We start from the raw sequence: 10,676 nt of genomic DNA, 5'->3' as shown, positions 1-10,676 counted from the left end.
CTGAGCTACTAAAAAAACATCAAGAAAATCAATGAGCAATTGATGAAAGAACGAGCTGAAATAAAATAAATTTTGACAGCACCCGATAGCGTTGACGAAATAGATCATTTTTTTCTTGGAATGGCAAAGAGTGTGAAAAAACTTCCGGCTTATTTGCAACGCCAAGTTAAACGGAACGCAATGAACGCTCTTATGGAAGCCGAGGAAGTAAATGAACAACATTTGTGGACTGCTCCGAATTATGGATACTGCACAAGTACAGATTCAAATACTTCGGCCAATTATTCAAACACGGAAACTTTGCGAAATAAAGAACCAGCTACACCCGATACTAACATAAACAGAAACCTAGATGCCCCAGCCTGACTTACACTTTCCCGCTCGGTTTTATACTGCGTTAAATATAAACAAAAGTGTGTCTGTGTCATGATTCTGTAATAATAAATAATTACTAATAAATATTATTACAAGCGTTTTCAAGCGTTTACAGTTTCACCTGTCACGCTGTTTATGTGTTGGTTTGTATTACACATCATGAACTTACAAGTCGATTTTCACCTACTTCGAAATGTCAGAGTAACTTGAAATTTGGTATGAGTATGTAGATTTGAAAATAAAAATGCAATCCCATAAAAGAACAACAATGGCCTAAACAATGTATGTAAGAGCGTGGAGTATTTCAAAAAAGCATATCATGGGGACAGTGAAGTTCTGAAATGTTTTTTTTTTTTTACAATTAAATAGTATTCACTTACTTCAGACACAACGCCAACCTTTCTTCACTTCTAATCGATAATCTGCAGTTAGTGTCATTCTTCCTTAAATGAGGTCCAATCAGGCTATGCAATTCATAAAAAGTCTTCCTGGTTACTCTATAAGAACTTTCAAATGTTTCATCGTCACATGTTCGAATTCCCCTTGTGTTGAATGATATTTTATGTGTTCTCTCACCCAGAATCTATGGTTTCTCTTAGTGGAGCTCAAGTATTTTGCGGCAATCAAAGCAATGTTCATTGCTTCGTTTTCTTCGTCTTCTAGCAATGTTAGATATAAAAAGGCTTTTTTTTACTTAGAACCCGACATGACGTGTGCACTCTCCAGATATCAGTTAACTAACTGTAATGTATTGGGTCTCGACTGCTCGTCCCGGCTCGCTATACACCGCTCCTCTCGTCTTATGAAAAATGGATCATTTGCAAAAGCAGTTCAAATCTATTCCTTGCCATTACTGTACGTGGAAAGTTTTGACCCATAATTTCATCTTTGGACCAATAGTCGCTTATTTTAGGAAGCTTAACCAAACCCATATATATAATCAAGCTAAAAAAGCGTTTCATTTCGGCAAGGTTAGTTGGAGACCATTTGCGGATTCTCGCACTTTTTGATGCTTCTGCTGTTCGAGTTATTTAAGCTATAGCAAAAGCATTAGTGCATTCAACAATTTGTTCCAAAATACCATCCGTGACCAAAAGAGCAAAGAAATCAGCAGGAGATTGGTTAGTCATAGACAAGCGGACAGAAATATGCATGCCAGAACATTCGGTGAAAGGAATTAGATTACGCTGTTTACCTTTAGGGTCTGTCCACTTCGATGATGAAGCACTCTCCATATTCTGGATGGCGTGCTCAATATCAGTACTCTCGCTATCACTTGAATATAGAATCTGCAGGCGCCTGTATCCAGATCGGGGAGGTTGAATATTTTCTTCTTCGTCAGAACTTAAGTTAAAAGATTTTTCGAGAAGATCAAATTCTATTCTTTCGATCTGAGTCATGATTTCTTGAGTAACATCGAAATCTTCGAAATCATCCATGATGAAATATAATAATTTAATATATGTTTTAAAAGAATAAACAATACTCAAAACTTAATAAAAATAGCGTATTCACGTAAACAGTCAGTCATGCGCAAGCTCTTGCATTCGACTAAACAAGTGCGGCCGCGCGGCGGAGGTGGCCGACACCTCGACCCGCGCGGCCCCTTGCAACGGAAAACTCGCTTTTACGTCGCTAGGTGCCATGTCGGGCAATACTGTCCGACATCGTATAACTGCTTAAATACTATTCAAAATCAATTTTTAATAATTTTCACATACTTTATGACATAAAATAAACGTATTAATAAAATAAAAAAAATTGGCAAAATTTTATCAGAACTGTAATTTTTGGTTGGCCTGAGAGGAAATTTTGATGGCGGGCAGCGTTGTCCGACATGGCAGTTAACGTGTTAAAAAAACCTGATTGCAGCATGTCAAAACCATAATCACCGATACAAGTTGAGTATAAATCAACATCACCTTTGTCACTATCCAGTAAGTCATTAAAATCCAGAATATTAAGTAAGTTTAGAGAGATATTGAAACCTGGAAAATTCCTAGTCATTGACGAAACTATGGTATCATGGAGAGGGAGATTGAGATTTAGACAATATATTAAAAATAAATCCCATAAATATGGCATAAAATTGTACAAAATGTGCATCCCAGAAGGCTACACAAGTTCGGTAATCGTATATACAGGAAAATGTGAGAAAAGTACCGACAAGCCACATGGTCATGAAATTGTCATGACGTTGATAAAAGATTTAGAAAACGAAGAACGTACAGTAATAGCTGATAATTTTTACACTTCAGTTGGTCTAGCTGAGGAATTAGGTACTTGAAAAGAAAACTATGATATGTGGAACTATTCGGACAAACAAAAAACGACTCCCAAAGAAAATTATAAGCACTAAATTGAAGAAAGGTCAGGTCATAGGAAAAATGAATAAAAAAGGTATTAAAATAATAAATTGGTGTGATAAAAGACCTGTCACAATGATAACATCTTGCAAAGATCATAGAGCTACCTTGGAAAATACAGGAAAGACGAGAAGAAATACAGGTGAATCCTATTTTGAAACCAGCCCCCCTAGACAAGTGGCTTTCTATTAGCGTAACGTTTAATATAATAGATTATGAATGTATGAGATTGACGTAAGCTGGAGATACGTTTATCTACAGCTTATGTCAATCTCATACATTCACAATCTATTCTATCAAACTTTACGCTAATAAAAAGCCACTTGTCTAGTCCCTCTAGACAAGTGGCAGGTTGTGTTATAACGTACAACACGAATAAAAAGGACTTTAGAGACCAAATGACTGCGTATTATTCGTCCATGAAAAGAGGGCTAAAATGGTACCGTAAATTAATGACGAGTTTACTGTTTGGAACATGCATGGTGAATGCTTGGATTGTGTATAACATGATCCATAATAAAAAAGGAAAACTTTTAAATTTTACTGAATCTATAATACAAGATTCAACAAAAAAAATTTTATGCTGAAACAAATACAGAATCTAAAAAGAAGATACACACTCTTGAAAAAGGTAAAAAAAGAAAGAATTGTATCAATTGTTATAAAAAATTACGTAAAGAAATGACAAGCAGAGAAGCTGATAAGAAAGTTACAAAGGTAAAAACCTATTGCGTGCAATGTAAACATGTATTATGTTTGAAATGTTTTAATTAGTCGCATTCGAATATAGTCGTGAAGAAGGAAAGTAATAATTTGTAATTATGATCCTATAATATGAAGCAATTTAATTTTTTTTCTATTACTTCTAGTTCTTGTTGCTAAAATAAAAAATGCAAACAAACTATCGATATTTTTGTTTTAATTACAATCACATCACTAACTGTTTGTCGAAAGTTCTTATTTTGCTAATTATGCTAGTGCTGTACCGGATAAAGTAGTCTGGCATTTTTGAAGCCTTATATTTTCTAAAATATTTATAATATCTTGAGGCTAAAAGCACTGTTATAGATTAAATCATATACTCCTGATTATATAAAATTTGTTTTATTTAGGTTGGTTTTGAAAATATGATCATGGTTTTTAAGGGATTGGTACAAGTCTTTAATGTCTGTTAACGCACTAGATTTTAGTTAGGTACAAGTCAAATTTTCCTTGTATCGCCCAAGATAATAATAAGCCGCATTGAACGTGTTAACGTCTAACACTTTTGCAACATTTTTAATTGATTATTTAGAAAGACACTGCATTCCACATTAGTTACCAATTGTAATTTACTCCGATATGTGCACATATCAGAACCGTCATTCTGTGCTGGCAAATGCGCTACTTCTTTTGAGCAAAAAACATAACGTAATCATTACGCAAAAATTTTTAGAGCCGGGTCACACTCAGAGTCGGTTCACAGGGCTATTGAGCGAAAGCTCAAAAATCGGGAAATACATTTACCGAGTGATTATGTCACAATTACTAAAGAGGCACGAAGTACTAACCCTTATGAAGCAGTTCATGTTGATTATGACTCATATTTCTAAATGAAACATTATGGTTAAATATCTCTTCACGTACCAAATCGCTTGTCTGTGAGTTAGATGTTTGTGTAAGATAGTTTTATTGGACTTGGGATATCTCATTTTGAGACATTACATATATCTTATTGTTTCTGGAGTGAAGTCAATTGTTTCAAATTGTTGTGGATTGTACTGAACCTTCTCTGCTGAAAACATCCCATCCACCCATGTCATGCCCTCCTTCTTGCATATTCTCCTTTATTCCATCAACCAATCTCTCCCATGTCATGCCCTTCATCTAAATTCTAAACCAGCTGCTTCTAGTACCAAAATCCACTCTAAGCGTCGTAAAAGAAAATCATTTGCAACTGTTGATGATGGTTTCATGGACTATGTTGAAGCCAGAAAGGCAAAACTTGAAAAAAATTTTGAAGACATAGATGATCCTAAACCAATGTTTTTACTAAGCTTACTACCAGACATGAAAGCAATGTCCGACGGTCAGACGAGAACCTTTAAGCGCAGAGTGCTGGTTTTGGTGGATGAAATTTTAGAATCAATGATGATGATGATGATGATGAAATTTTGAAATTTAAATCGCCACAGCAAGTCGCAGTCTATAATGCTCAAAAACAAGGCGCTTTTCTTTCAACCCAAGAGTACAGCAAGCCACACCAGCATACAATAATCACATTTTGTCATACTATGAATCAGTACCATTTGTAATTATTAATACGAACAGTGATTCTGGTGCAATTATAGAACAGAATTAAAAGTGCATTTACGAATTAAATACTAATTTGTGACTAAGCTATGATTGTTAGAAGACTGTTTAATTACGGTAGTACCTAATAATAAATTAAAAAAATCATCTTACCTTAAAATTCTTTCTTCTCCGCTTACACACTCCCTCATGTTAGTATTTTTTTACAAATAAAAGGAGATACTAACTGCACCAAATTTAAATACAGTAAAACCCGTTTTAGACGATTTCACAGGGACTGAACAAAAAACGCGTTGATGAAATTTGCATTCGTTGTCTGTCAATGTCATATTGTGAACGCATCTTTTAATCTGTAACCTCTCTCGTTCTCTATTATACGATCTGTCATGTTTAGAACGCTCCGTGTTTTATTTAAAAACTAAATCCTAATATTAGCTATCCATCCGCTATTTTACACATAAGTTTTTATCAGGTTATAGTCCCAGTCAAGCCTGTCGTTTAGTGTTTTTTCCAAGTTTTGTTAAATATTTTCAAAATTATAGCTAAAGTAAAATCTCACAAGTATAACCTCACTTAGTTATGTACCGGCTCGCGAGTAATTTCTTTTTTTCAGCTAAGTATTTTCAGATTTGTATAAATATTACAAATATGCTAGAACTAACACTATAATGTCGATTGAGAAGTTGAAGGGTCGTGACAATTGGGCAAATTGGAGTTTTGCAGTTACGGCATACCTCCAACATGAAGATTTGCATATCTGTATTTTGAAAGCACCAGATGCTTCCGATCCCAACGCAATTATGCAAGACACCAAAGCAAAATCAAAGGTAATATTGTTGATCAACCCAATTTTATATGTGCACATACAGGATGCACAAAATGCAAATCGGATGTGGGACAATTTAAACGGGAAAGCAGTAAAGCGTATTATGCGGGATATAGGGAAATAAAAACGGAGTGTGTCTTCGGTCGAGTGCTCGGTTGGTATAAACACTTTAACGAGTACTCGGTCGAGAAGAGAGGCGAGAGACTCACTAGAATCCCAATTTGTTTACTATGCCGAGTACCCACCATCCCGCTTCATTCTTCTGCCCCCGCAGCGGCCAGCGACTCGCTATCCCGCTCGGCACTCGATCGTTATTCGTCATCAAGCAGTGTGTTTGTGTAGTTTTTCAAACAATTTATAATAGTCTCAATTAAAATGACCGCTTAAATAACAAATGGAGGATTTCCATAAATATAGAATTAGATTTTAATTGGTGACTACATCTTGGTTTGTGACATTGAAAAATAAAAGTAGCAATTCCAAAATTATGGCCCAATTAGAATATGTATCTGGGTGTGTTGAGAATGACAAAACAAAAAGTTTTAAAAAATTTTTAAGAATACGAAAAATGTTTTTACAATAAAAGTAGAGATAACCCAAGCCTTAATTACAAAGAATATAACTTTGCAAAAAAAAAGCCTGACATACCCGGGTAATGATTTGATTCAATCATTTTCCGAAATACGAGATGTGGTCACCTACATATTAAGTAATAACAGTAATAAACATAATATTAAAAATTACATCAAGACAGTATTATTCACCAGACCAGTTGACCAGTTGTTTGATTATATTAAAAGTAATGAGCACAAACAATCTGCAGAAGATTTTATGGTCAATCTCAATTGAAATTTCTTTTTATGTAACTGGTGCAGAGATACAAATAAATTGTTAAATCGCACTAAACTAGATGTAAATGAAAATGATCAAGTACAAAAAATTGCTTTTATATATTGTGAAAAGAGGAAAAAATAAAAATATACAGTCTACCCCAGCATTTTTATTGAAAACATACACAAGGGGGTACTACGGGTATACATTCTAGCTAGTTGTACAGGCCGATTAAGAAGAGCTGGAACGTCAACACGTTTAGAGCTCTGCCTCATTAAGATGCCATGGCGACGTCGCTATGGCGTCTAAACAGCTTACCTAACTCACTTGGCAACGGTTTGGCAACGTCGCCAAATTGGAAGCGTGGCCACGAGCTACAGCTTATTATATATTATATATATATTAGCTCTTAGAGAACTAAGAGCTCTGCCTCATTAAGACGCCATGGCGACGTGGCCAGCGACGTTGCCATTCTTAGAACTATTAAAGTGTCTTAGAGCTCTGCCTCATCAAGACGCCATGGCGACGTCGCCAGCGGCGCAGGCCTGGCTACTTCTGGCATCCGAAGGTCGCCAAGTCAAGTGGCCATGGCGTCTCGACAGTCAGTTCCTTGATGTCGTCAGGAATGGATGTAGAAGAAATCGCACTTATTTGTTATCTATGTCGTAGAAAAATAGAAAAAAAAAGAAACTATGGGTTCATCCTTTTATATCAGATCGAAGCCGAAGTGGTATTTTTTTTAGACTGTATGGAGATTTACGAAAATATCCTGAAAAGTTTTTCAATTACACGAGAATGTCGATAGCATCTTTTGACGAATTATTGAACTTATGTAGAAATGATTTAACTAAACAGGATACAATATTTAGAAAATCGATAAGTCCGGAAGAAAAACTATTTGTGTCATTCAGGTAAGTAGAATTTTAATCAAATTTATGAAAATGAAACTAAGTTAATCATATAAATCTAAAATAGATGAATCTTCTGAAGCATTTGTCATATTTGACGGTGGTGGGCTAAACGGTGCACTAGATAATGACTCATTGTTGTAGTTCATCATGGGTAGGGTTTTTGGGGTTTCTCCGCGAACAGTAGAATATGTAGGGTGAAAACTTCGTGATGGCGGCGGTTCTGTTTGTGACCAGTAGCTTTGACGGTATAATGCACTATCATCAATGTTGGGCACAGAGCGGGTTGCTTCTTCAAGAATTGTCATTATTTTAATTTTGGTGGCCATTTTTTTTTGAGGAGGCACATTTTTTAAAGTGCCAACTAAAGACAACATGAATAACCTGTCTTCATCTTGATTTCCAACTTCATATTGTTCTCTACTTTTGATGGATTTGTTAAGGACTTCTAAAAATTTGTCATCTTCAGGTGCAGTCTTCTGTTTCTTTTTCATTCTTTTAGGACAATGATCTTGTTGCAAGTCTGGATCTGTAGCTTCAACATCAGGATCTGTAGCTTCAGACTCTTTTGATGCCACAACTTCAGGCTTTCTTAATGCGACAACCTTCTGTAGAAACAGAAGTTGTTTAAAAAAAATATATTCGCTTTTACGTGGTCCACGACCCGATCCGGACTTCAAAGATTTTTGCAGGTTCAGTTCTCGTGTGAAGCAACCACGGATACTTTTCCACCTTTTTTGTAAAGTATCAGCTGAAAAAAAAAAAGAAGTTTAGTATAACCATTCATCAATCAATCAAACAGCTTATTGCAGTCCAATAATTATGTTATCTTTTCTTTTAGGTATTTTGCGTCAGGGTGTTCACTCATGGACCTTTACTACAGCTACAGACTCGGTCATACAACAATTTGCACAATAATCAGAGAAGTGTGTAGCGTTATATGTCAATATCAAGAAAAGTTTATAGGTCTTCCAAAGACAGAAAATGATTGGGAAAAAGTTGCAAGAGGATTTGAAACAATCGCAAACTTCCCCCATTGCATTGGCGCCATTGACGGGAAACACATGAGAGTTATTAAACCGATGCATACTGGATCACTATACTTTAATTACAAGCATTATTTTTCTATTGTATTACTTGCTCTGTGTGATGCTAATTATAATTTCCTATATATAGACGTTGGAGCGTATGGAAAAAGCAGCGATTCAGCAATTTATAAAGATAGTGCTTTATACACTAATCTCACTAACCAATCTCTACATGTTCCTGCGGCAAGCCCATTGACAGAAAACGGTGACAATATTCCATACGTAATAGTGGGAGATGAAGCTTTTGCGTTACATGAAAACCTCGTGAGACCATACGGAGGACACAATCTTTGTTACAAGCAAAAAATATTCAACTACCGATTATCAAGAGCACGCCGATATATCGAATGTACATTTGGGATTTTATCTAACAAGTGGAGGATTTTTCACAGGCCAATGAATGTACATATAGATTTGGCAAAAGCGATTGTGAGGACATGTTGCATATTGCACAATTTTGTACGTTCCAGAGATGGCTATTCTTACGAAGATACTCTGACGGTGACAGGATTTGAACCAGGTACAAGTCGAAATCGCGATAGAGGAGGAAGAACGGCACTCACAGTCCGAGACAAACTAGCAGATTATTTTGTAACTGAAAATATATTACCATGGCAAGACAAATATGTATAAATAAAAGTTAATAAATGTACACTTACTTACCTAGTTCTTTTTTTTCTTGGTTTGTCATTTCGTCTTTTTCTTTAAATATGTTTACTATTTCGTCCCAACATTTAATTTTTAAGTTACGGTCGGAATACTCATTAGATGAACTATCCCATATACAAGGACGGTTTTGAATTTCTATTATAAATTTTTCAGTATCGAAACTCATTATTTACAACATCAACTAGGTACTATATTTCGAGTGAGCGTCCAAAATGGCGGCTGACTGGCGACTGAGTGAGCGAGGTGCAGTTTAACCGTGTACATTATAGTGGCAACGTCGCCAAGCCGCCAGAGTATCCAGAAGCCACGTAGAGAACTGTAGCTCGTGGCTACGCTTCCAATTTGGCGACGTTGCCAAACCGTCGCCAAGTGAGTTAGGTACCATACATTTCATTATTAGCTGTTTGGATACGTAGCCGGCGACGTCGCCATGGCGTCTTGATGAGGCAGAGCTCTTACTGAAGCTGGCGTAATGATGGATGTATGGAAGGTTAAAATAAGACAAAGTTTATATTTAAAAAAATGATTTTCAAACACTGGTTTTGCATTTAAATTGTGAAATCTAATCATTAAAATCTCAGTCCAAAGGATTTACAGAATCAGGGATTATCTCTATTTCTGATATCGTAGAATGATCAGAACTTTCATTATGCTCTTATTAATTTTCACTTTCCCCACTGCTATCTGCTACCTGTGTAAATAATCATTTTACCGGAAAATTCAACTTTGTAACAAAACTGAGAAGGGTATGTAACAGCAGCTCTATATAATTCCATACAGAGATAATACGTGCGGTCACCACCAATCTATAAAGACGACTGACGGATTTTTGAATTTTTGACTGACAGGCTACCGTCACCTATCGCCCGAATTGTTTTCGATTGTGTATGACTCTGAATTGACTTCTATTTCTTTCAAATATGGTGCAAGATGCAAGTGCATTGTTTAGGGCACTTACGATTCAATGATTCGGGTGTTTCTGGAAATACGATAATTAGCGAAGATCTGCATGCGCATTATTAATTTTGGAGTACTACTACAAAATACATCGATGTCATCCGATTTACAGTCATCAAGTCGCGACGTAGTGATTTCGTATAGTCATGCAGACGTTGACACTGTTGTAGCGAGAGCCATTTACGCTAGTGGGGTTCCGTTGTCGCTTTTAGAATGTGAGTATTAAAAAGACGTTTTTAAAGTCTTAGATCCATCCTATACAGTGCCGTCAAGACATGCGTTAAGTAATCCCCTTTTACAAGCTGATCATGTCCGAATTAAAGAGGAAATTGGAAATAAATTACAGAAGTCTGTCGCACTTGGT

The 10,676-nt window shown here is 36.0% G+C and overlaps 1 pseudogene; it reads right to left on the bottom strand.

The window, feature by feature from the left end:
* Positions 1-7,642: 7,642 nt before the first annotated feature.
* Positions 7,643-9,533, bottom strand: LOC123701978 (annotated as a pseudogene).
* Between the last annotated feature and the right edge of the window lie 1,143 nt (positions 9,534-10,676).

The sequence above is a fragment of the Colias croceus genome, chromosome 22 (genome assembly GCF_905220415.1).
Source record: "Colias croceus chromosome 22, ilColCroc2.1".
In the NCBI taxonomy this organism is placed as follows: domain Eukaryota; kingdom Metazoa; phylum Arthropoda; class Insecta; order Lepidoptera; family Pieridae; genus Colias; species Colias croceus.
The sequence above is the reverse complement of the archived record's forward strand: the minus strand, read 5'-3'. Positions and strand labels throughout refer to the sequence as shown.